General features: G+C 30.9%; 1 pseudogene; it reads right to left on the bottom strand.

The window, feature by feature from the left end:
• Positions 1 to 1,382: 1,382 nt before the first annotated feature.
• The window catches only part of LOC149577738 (type I inositol polyphosphate 5-phosphatase 8-like), a 36,183-nt pseudogene continuing 26,066 nt past the window's right edge, over positions 1,383 to 11,499 (bottom strand).

The raw sequence follows: 11,499 nt of genomic DNA, 5'->3' as shown, positions 1-11,499 counted from the left end.
CTTAACCCTAATTCTAATCCTAACACTAACCTTAACCCTACCCCTAACTCTAACCATAAATCTAACTCTACCATAATTAGAATCTAACCCTAGCCCTAACCTTAACCCTAGCTCAAACCCTTACCCTAACTTTGTCCCTAACCATATATCTACGTATGACTATAACATTTTACATTACAATATCCCAAAAATAAAATATATATTTTTATCTAAATTAAACTCCTTATATTAAATTTAAAATAATATTTGACTCAAACCTTAACCGTAACCCTAACCTTAACCATGAGCATTACTCTAACCCTAACCTTAACCATAAACATAACTCTACACCTAACTCTAACCCTAATTCTAACTCTACCATAATTGGACTCTAATCCTATCCCTAACCCTAACTATAAGCATAACTCTAACCCTAGCCTTAACCATGAGCATAACTCTAACGTTAGCCTTACTATAACCCTAACACTAACCCTAATCATAACCATAACCATAACTCTAACCCTAACCTTAACCATGACCATAACATTAACCCTAACCTTAACCATAAACATAACTCTAATCTAAACCATAACCATAACTCTAACAATAACCATAACCATAACTCTATCCCTAACCTTAACCATAGCTCAAACCCTAACCCTAACTCCAACCCTAACTCTAATGCTAACCCTAACCCTAATTCTATCCCTAAGGTTAACATTAACTATAATGGTAACTTTGTCCCTAACCATATATCTATGTATGACTATAACATTTTACATTACAATATCCCAAAAATAAAAAATATATTTTTAATCTATATTAAACTCCTTATATTAAATTTTTAAAAATATTTTGAAGCATAATTTTATACTAACTTCATACAACTCTAATTAAAAATTAATTAACAATTTTATAGTAACCTTATCAAAATAAAAAATAAAAAGTAAATATTTTTCCTATTGCTCCGCGACTGCCACTAGCTATATATACCTCTATATATATTACGCCGAGAGTAATCGTTCTCGAAGTATATATAGCTAGTTATTAAGCATTAAGTGATTTTATGAATCAATATGCCAGTTAGAATCTTAACATTTGTAATCTCAAAATTAATGTTCCGTCCTAACTACTTCGAATTTTTTTTCATAAAAATGACAAAAATATATGATACAGGTCCGGATTACCCAAGTGAGGGAACCAGATATGAAAATACATTTGTTTCATCGTGAACAAGAGCTAACAATATCTTGGAGGTTTCTTACTGCTGTGTTGGGCCTTGCAGGTGACATGTCTGTGAGATATCATATAATCACCAAATATATGAGAATTTTATCGGTGGTCTCAGTTTGGGCGCAATATCATCTTGAAACATTGCGACCCTGAGCTCATTAAAGAGTATTTTAATTAATTTTGTCAAGCATTTTTATCTCAACCATAAAAATTGAATAAACAGGACGGTGGTCAGAAAACTTTGATTCTCCATCGACATAACAGAGCTGTCTTAAGCCTTTTCCATACCAAAGTATACGATCACACCTGGATATAAGAAAAATGCAAAAACACTTTAAGCATTACCATATAAGCTTTAGAAAATGAAAGAAAAGTAATGTTATATAATATTTATTTATTTCCCTCTGCATAGCTCAAAATCCAATTTAACCATGAAAACTCATTAATTGAACTAACCACGCTGGTGTGCGCCCCTTTGTTCTTGATATATTATTTACCCCTGCATAATGGTCTGAATTTCTGAAATACTTGTAAGTAGGAGGGAAATATATGTTTCCCTCATTCCATCCTTTGAATATATTCCCTGTTTTCTTCTCAATTAGAAGCTGCCATTTGCATTTCAGACTGATTACGCCCCAAAAATAATGATTGGATTCTACATAAAAACTACCTTTGAAGATTTCATTTAAACTTAACTATGAAGTTCATGTACCCACCTGGTCTTTTTCCAACAGAGCTTCCCAATCATATTCTTCCAAAAGTTTTTTGTTATCTGTATGTTGAAGTGCAAGGCGATAGTTCAAATCCCCAAGCCATATTACTCGGCTGCCCAATTGAAAAACAAGTTCAAATTTGATAATCAATTCAAATTTCATTTCAAATATCAGAGCAAAAGAATTACATGATTGAACCTTACTCATGCTCCAAAATGCTCTCTGAAGTTTTCTTTCCCAAAATCTTGTCCATTTGTGGAAAATGGGTCCTCTTTAAAATCTCTGTGACATCAGAATTCCTCCTCATCATATCACCTCCCTTCTCTCCCGATGCCAAATGACTGCAAACAAAGCAGAAGCTTGTTCCTTGGAATGACATACTGACTGAGATGGATCCCTGTATGAATGTAAAATACTTATTTAAGAAATCGATAGGGCTTAATGAAAGGTTATACTTTTCATGAATTTGGGGTTTAATGAAAGGTTATACTTTTCATACTTTGCAGCCCAGGTTAACCATTAGTCCTCAACCAAATACTTATTAGAGAAATGATAGGGTTTTATACTTAATAAGGAAATGTTAGGGTTTCGTAAGTTTGCACTTCTGAATTTAGGGTTTAATGAAAGTTGTGCTTTTCTTACCTTGTTGCCAAGGTAGCCCATTAGCCCTCGACCAACACAAGATACTTTTAAATCTGAGACATGCTGTCTCAGATCACTACGTACCCAAACACAGAGAAACATGCCAACCATCTGTTTGCTGGCTACCAAACTGTAATTTGACTCCTCGCTTGAATTGAAATTGTAATTCATCTCACTTGAATGAGATGCTTCTGGAAAGGAATGCCTTACGTTGAAATCACTTTCGTCCTGTGATGAAACTGATCCAAACCAGGCATTGCAGTCTACTGAGATATCTGTTTCCAAAGGGACACATTCACACAATCAGCAAGGTTGGATTTTTAATCAGTTCAATGTTTAGTTTGATATGAAATTTCAAAGTTTGGAAGGAATTACTCTGGTAAGAAGCAGAATTCTGATTTGCTTGAGAACGTCCACAATCAGAATCAGAACTACAAGTTTCTAGTGATGAATCTTTTGGTCCATCCCAGCTAAATGGTGAAAAACTTGTATTTTTGTTCAATGTATGGCGAATAAGGGCTAACCATTTTGCAGCGGGACCATTGTCTTCTACACCCAATATGTTCCCAGCATTCAATGGCACAATTTCCTGAAATCTGTATAGAAAAGAAAGAAAATCAGATGTTTAATGTTTACAACTATGAACACTTCAAAGGAATATAATAACATGTCAATGTCCCTTATTTGTGAGAGTTCATCTGGTAGATTAGTTATCATTCTGAGCCTGGATGAAAATGCTGATTTGAATGTTTATGAACACTTATTAAGTTTTAATGTAAAAACCTTATTCAAGCCAAAATTTAAATGAAAATTGATTAGGATAGAAGGATTTTAGTGAGTTCCAGGCTAAGAAAAAAGGTACTGGTACAGGGAGACCCATCTTCCACCTTCTGAGACATGTTTTGAAGACAGACACACATCTCTAATATCTGATATGTCTCCATAAATTATCAGAAATTGAAGAGTTTTGCAAAACAAGTTAAAAGGAAAAAAGGATGCAAATAAATAAAGCAAAAATATATAATGTTTCAAGCTGATAATTTGAATGATACAAAAATTCATGAAAAGTTATAGCGATCAGATATACACTTTTTGAGAGGGACATAAACAATTGTATGACTGATCCCTTGTTAAAGAGAACCTTCACAATTAGCATTCTTGTATGACTAATACACTATTATTATTTTCAAAGTTCTATACCATGAAATTTTCTAAAATTGCTAAAATTTATTCAAATAAAGAAAAAAATAGCAACTCCAAGTCTATGGAAGAGAGATTTAAAAACAAATAAACCCAGCAAACAGTATTTTTCTTTATACAGCTTTTATCTCTGAGATTTAAATATCGATGCATGTCATATAATTGTCAATACTTGTTTTCCTATAAAGCGAACCTAAATTGACAAATTATTTCATACAACATGCAAAATGAAGGGATGTGTTGTTTACCCCAGAACATAGATATCTGCTGGACATGATGCATCCAGCCAATCATCCAATTCCAGTCCATTGTATGTTGTTATACCTCCTACATTCCATGTCTGAACAAATACTCTGCAAACCCAAAGATCTTATAAAGTAAATTATTGTTTTCCAAGGTAAATGATTTGAAACAAATTTATTTCTTGGATTCTTGCTCTTTAGCAATGGATAAACAGCTAATTAGTTCTTAATGCTCAGATGATGCTAGAATCAGTTCAATCTAATGACTAAATTACCTTAATTTTTTAAGCTCAGTGTCTTGGGATGCACATGTCTCCAGCCTTACTGGAGTCCCATATTCAGTTTCTCTCAACAATGGTCCTATCATGTGTTCCACTCATAACAGTCAGAATTATAGCTAGATATACAATTTACAAATGGTCTCTGAATCATTCATAATCAAGCATGTCATAAACAGCCAAATATTCAATAAACAACCATATATTGCACATATATATGCCAAAAGAAATATCGTTCTTAAATCAGAAAGAAATGGTTTCAAATTTATAAACCTGGAGGGATTCATAAACAACTAAATATATCAACAAATACAATCACACCCTCTCTCAAGCTCTTGGTTTGTTCAGACTAATATGGATTCTTAACTAAGAATCTCTTTCATAAACAATCAAATATTCAATATGCAATTCAAGTTTTATGAAAGAAATAGATTCAAATTCATAAGCTTGGAGTGATTCATAAACAATCAATCGATTTCACAGCATCCCTCAAGCTCTTTGTTTGTTCAAAAACTTCAGACCAATATAGATTTTTATGCTTGGAAGCTCTTTCATAAATTATTAGCTCAAGCAAGTTTTCAAGAAGAAAAGATGGCCATAACTATCTTAACAGGAAATATTTGTGCTAAAAAATATTATCAGTTTACCTTCAAAAATGTCATCTGCATAGAAGTCATCTGCTTTGTTCTTCAAGTTCAGCCATTTTGTGGCCATTAACTTAGGTCAGAAACACCATAAACATGAAATGCCAACTTAGTTAACTGGTAATAAAAAATGTGTTTTATATTTCGTTAGTTGAAGTTTAGTTTTCTTATCTGTTTGAAGGCCATCTCATAGATTTTAGATAGTGTATATTTCTTATACTATAATATTAATCTAAATCATTTGGAGTTCAGTCCCTTACTTATAAAAAAAAAAATGGAATTCTTAAGAACAAAAATTCTGTGGTTAAGAAAGCATTGAGCATACCTTACTTTTCTTGCCAATAGAAAACTTCATTATTATTTGTAGAAACAAAGAATATAATGCAGAAAGCATCAACAAGATTTTCAGGAACTCACCACCCACCCTCTTGTTTTATACCAAGATACCTCTTAGTATTAACTATTTAATTAAATTTAAATAATGAAATTTAAAATTAAAAAAAGTTAATGCATTTTAATTATGTAAGATATTTGAATATATAAATAATTTCGATTGTTATTTAAATTTTTTAATATTTTTATAAAGATCAAGAAAACAATCAACTCACTCTCATATCGTTGTTTTCTTTATTATGCTGGTTCTAGGATCCTATAAAATCAAGTTTTTTGTTGTTTTTGTGAACTTACGTTCCAGGTCCTTGTAAAACCTAGGGTTCTTTAAGGTATATCTTAAAACCTATTTTTATAATAATCTAAGACTCACTCCCACATCTCCTCTTAATCTACTAGTTTCATGGAAGTAGATTTAAATTGAAGATTTTTAGATATCAACTAAACACTTTTAAGAATAGATTATCTGTTATCACAAATTCTATGTTGGAATCAATAAAATAAATTTAAATCAACTAACAAATCTTCTCAAAAAATAAGTATTTATATAATATGAATAAAAAAACACCAACTTAAATTTGGTTTTATAGATAAAACTAATTATTTAATTAATTTTTTATATATTAATTTATCAAATAATCAATATTATATATGTGAATCATTTATGTCCACATATTTGATTTTTTTTTTTTTAAATCATTATATTTATTATTTATCACTACCATCCAATATTCATTATAAAATTTCCTTTATAAGAATTACAACAATAAAAAATTACAAAAGCATTTCCCACGAAAAATCCAATTTTGAGTATTATAAAATGGAAGAAGTCCATAGTTTAAAAATCAACTTGCAGAATCAAAGAAAATGTAAAACACTAGGCTACATATCTATATTTTTTTAACAATTTAGTGTAAAAGGTAGGATCCACATGCTTCTCCCACGGAAATATTCCAGTGAATGTCTATTTCACCCAAATTATTAAAAAAATATGTTCTTTTTAATTTATCAAATTAGAATTGAGTTAAATTGATTTTACGTGGCAAAATTAATATAATTCTCAAAGTGCACACGGATTTTATGTTCAATAAACTTTGCAAGATAAAATATGTCTAAATAGTAGAAAATCCATTTCTACTATTAGTTGAAGATTAACCACCACATGTATAGAAAAGGAAATCAGAATGTATTACGTCCATGTCTTCTTTGAATATGATATATATTTTCATTGTAACTTTGGGGTTTTTACAACTTTTTTTCACACTATCATGTTGCCAACGTCAATTCTTAATTTATATATTTTTATATTGTAAAGGAAAATTTAAACATGCTTTCTTAATGGGGTGTATTGAAAAAGTGGGCATGAAATAATTAAGATTATTAAACAATGATTTTTGGTTTTTAGATTTGATGATGTATTATTAATTAGTTTTTTTTTTTCTAAATTTAAAAGTAAAATATCTTTGATTATGTTTTTATTTTGATTTTTTAAAAGATTCATATTTTGTTTTAGGCTAATTGTGTGCTAGTGGATTATCTTCATGTCTGTATCTAGTCTTTTTCACATAGATATGATCTTACTAGTTGTACATCTGTATTCTTTAATTCATCAAACATGTTGATATTTGTTTTATCACGAAGATCGATGATATTTATAAATATCTTCAAAGGGCTATTAGAGCATTTTTGGATAAGTCATTTTAAAAAGAAGGATTAGCTTTATGAAAATCTGAGGATAAAACGAAACAAGCTGCAAACTATGTAAAATGCTCTTAAGATGAATATGCGTATTAATTTTTTTTCGTGCACCAATTCAAAATCTTACAATAAATGCTTCTTGAATAAAGATGGTATGTGAAATGAATGTAGTTGAATTCATTTACTGATAGATATATAGAAATAAATTGAGCAAATGTATTGACAATTGAATTGTAATATCTATGACATAGGCGTAAGCTTGTCACATTTGAACTTGAATTTAAGAATGTTAGAGGATAGGTTCATGTCCATATTATAAGATATAGATCATGAACCTACAAGAATATGAGGATAATAAAATGGTAATATATGTCCTCAATGTGAATGTCTAGTCATGGAGAGTACCATAATTGTAGAATGTATGAGGAACTGTGCAAATATGCATATTTTTAGATAAATGTATAGAAATATGTGTATATGGTAATGATATGTGAAATGAAAGTAGTTGAATTCCTTTACTCATAGATAGACAAAAATAATTTGAGAAAATGTGTTGACAGTTAAATTGTAATAGCCATGACATAGACATAAGTTTGTCACATTTGAACTTGAATTTAAAAATGTAGGAGGACATGTTCATGTCCATATAAGATATATATCATGAACCTACAAGAATGAACGAGGATAATAGAATGGTAATATATGTCCTCGACATGAATGGCTAATTATGGAGAGTGCCATAATTGTGGAATGTTTGAGGAAGTGTCCAAATCTTCGTACTTTTAGATAAATGTATGGAAATATGTGCATAAGGTAATAGGTGGAGGCTACATAGTTAGGCTTGACTTTGCACAAGATATCTCTATTTGTGGGTGATATATTATTAAACACTTCTATCGACTTACCCAATACTATTTAATGATAATGTTGAATCACGAGGTATTTGAAATGTTAACTATACTAAAAATACCTAGAAATAACAACATTCTATTGGTGTGACTTGATGGTGTTCCAATGCTATATAAGTAGAGAAAATATATTCATAATGTCACTAAACTATTAGCATTTTTGCAAATGAGGTAGGTCAAAAATTCACTAGCAATTGCTAGAACATGTCATGCTTATGTATATTAACATAAAAAACCACATAATTTGTTTTTGCTATAATTTTTGTAATGGTAGTAGTATTCACAAGAGTTTTTCAGCATGTTGAGATTATTGGGAGATTGTTAGCAATTAGATTGGATGCTTATGTCATGCAATCATGACTTGATTATCATTTCAATGTCAATATATCTACAAGTTGGTATGTGATAGATAGAGTCTCAATATATCATAGTGTTAGAATGTTAAGAAAGAGGGGGGGGGGGGGGTGTGAATCAGTTATTCAAGGTCTAGATGTACCAATTCAAATAAATAAACACTTCAACTACTTTAGATCTTAACATCCCTTAACTCGGTCTCTATAACGTCAACTAATAGTCCACTTTCCTAATTATAATAGACTTGCAAAATGTAACAAAAAATCATCACAAATAACATCCACACAAGTTTGACACTAGGATTTAATGTGGAAAACCAATTTTGGAAAAACCACCAATAATATGTGGCCAATTTTTCTCTCTTCTAAAGTGAGCTCTATTAGGAGCCAACCCTATTAAAAGTTACAAAACACATTGTTAAATGTGACCTTGTTAAATAATTTAATCACCTTGTTAGAAGTGGCCTTGTTAGAGGACATTGGAACATTCCATTACAATACCACCTTGATTAAAGGATTTACATACATGACTGTTAGGTCAACCTTGATTAAAGGATTTCAATATTGATACAATAGTTAGAAAGTAACAGTAGGTTTGATATGACAAATACAACTCACTTTGCAAATAAAAATCATAGTTTAGCTCACATGTTGATCCACTAACTGGCCTTCATTGTCATCTCTATCTTTGATTCACTTGGCAACCCTTCAAGAAACCATTCTTTACCTCTTCACAACTCTTCTTAGCCTCTTACTCAAGTTCGCCAATCAATAGGATCAAAAACCACTCCAACCATTCTAGGTTAGCCCTTGCACCTCTTTAAATAGGTAGTTTTGATCATTTTTTTCCTTTAACACTATCGTAGATCTCATGGTTTGGTTAGATTCATTGAATCCTTCCAACATTTTGTTTCCTCTTTTTTCTTCTAGAAGCTTCTCCTTAAATCCTTGCATAGAAACACAAAAACATGGTTTCCCTTTCAATTTATATGTTCTAGGTCATCTATCCTTATCTTCAATGTAATTTAAATATTCCAAGAAATCAACTATTTCAATTGAAAATCATAATTTTCTCATAAACTGTTAAATATTTTCCCTCGTCCAACATTGTGTTTTGATGCTCGATCATCATTGGGTTACTCATTCACTACTATCTTCTTTGTTTAGCACATATATTGACACTCAGTCAATACTGATGTTCAATTGACACTACTGCTTGGCACATACTGTTGCTTGGTCGACACTAACATCACTTGGCAAACATTGCAAGTTCCTTTTAAATCTTCTAATCTCTTTTCTTGGTCAAGCCTATGTATTTGGTCAATCTTTGATCACTTCTTCAAGGATTCAATACAACTGTCTTCTTCACTTTGTATCATGACTAAACAATCACTTTATCTTGTCAAAGTCTAACTAATCAAGTGTCCATTGTAGTTTCCTTTCCATTACTCAACCTTTTCTCTAGGTTCTATTGTTATGACCAACTTCTCAAATCCTCTTCATCAATCATCTAGATATGAAACACAAATCAAATAGAAAACTATCTTACTAATAAGGTTTGACATCAATGACAACATAACAATTGTTCCAATTGTAGTTTCCAACAATTTCTCTCTTTGGCATTGATGACAACACCCCTAGTCACCATACAATAAAAAACATGTACTACTTCAAGAGATCTCCCTTTGTGTTTAGTATTAGATCTTCATCAATATCCCAACAATCTCTTTCTTTCACTTTCAATTTCATTCTCATCTTTGTAGCTCTATATGCAACACATAAGCTCCCTCTATCATATAAGATCATGAAATCAATCAGTTTTTCTCTTTATTTTTGGCAACACCTCAAATACATTCTCCCTCTTTGCAACATCTCTTTTTGAACAACTTCATCTTCATAATCTCCCTTTCTTACATCTCTTCATCTGACATACTTCTCCCTTTTTCTTGTTCAATCTCCCCCTCTCTCTTATTACTACATGGTAACTGTCATTCTCTTTCTCTTTGCCAACAATGACAAAGACACTTTATCTATCTCATACATATTGATCATGTAATATCTTCATGTCAGTATTAAATTCATCATCTTCCATTTGATCTATGACTGATACAACATTTTCTCCACCTTCCTTTACTCTATTCTTCTTTCTTTACTACTTTAGGCAACTCCTAAAGAAGGACTTTCTACATCAACTTGTAAGATATTCTAATCGACATTTTTGATGCAAAGCTCCATCTCAATTTAAGTAGCCTTGTCTAGGGGAATTAGTTTACCTCTTAGATATTCATGTGCATCCTTAGATAAATCTTTAGTGAAAATGTCATCTTTTTGCTCCTTAGTGTTCACATACTCCAATCTCACTTCTTTGTCTTGAACTAGCTCTCTCAAGTAATGATACTTTGATAGCCATATGCTTTGTCTTTGTGTGCATCACAGGATTCTTTGATATGATTATAGTATTAATATTATTACAATAGATAACAATTGGATTAGTGATGTCTTCCTTCATTCCTTTCAACAATCGCTTGATCCATATAATGTGTGAACAATTCATTGTCATTTCCATGTATTTAGCTTCATCTGTTGATTAAGAAATAAGTCTTTCTTCTTGCTTATCCATAAAACTAGTCTCTTTCCTAAAAATAAAGCTCCGCCACTTTTACTCTTTCTATCATCAACATTTTCTACCTAGTCAGCATCTATGTACACTTTCAGTTCAAACTTTTCATTCTTCTTGTATTACAATCCATAGTCTTATGTTCATTTCAAATATCTTAGTATCATTTCACTACCATCATGTGATACTCTTTAGGAACTTGCATAAAATATTGCAACAATCCCAACTACTGATATAATAAATTAGGTCTGCTATGAACACCATATTTTAGTTTCTCAATCATTGATCTATACAATGTTTGGTTCACATCAGTGGAATCATCATTCTTAGATAAATTATGTCCTATAGCCATGGTTTGCTAACTGGTCTTGAATCTTCCATTCCAAAAAAATCAATATCTTCTTGATGTATTTTGATTAAGTAAGGTAGATACCTTACTTCATTCAATATACTTGTAAAACAACAAAGAATTTGATATCACCAAACATATACATTTCAAATTCCTCCTTCATTTCATCTACAAATGATTTGCATAATGCAACTTTTCCTCAAAATATGATATCATCAACAAAGATTTTAGATAACTATATCTCATTGTTTTT

Source organism: Cupressus sempervirens, chromosome 1 (assembly GCF_028749045.1).
Source record: "Cupressus sempervirens isolate cs-2001-9-10 chromosome 1, ASM2874904v1, whole genome shotgun sequence".
NCBI lineage: Eukaryota > Viridiplantae > Streptophyta > Pinopsida > Cupressales > Cupressaceae > Cupressus > Cupressus sempervirens.
The sequence above is the reverse complement of the archived record's forward strand: the minus strand, read 5'-3'. Positions and strand labels throughout refer to the sequence as shown.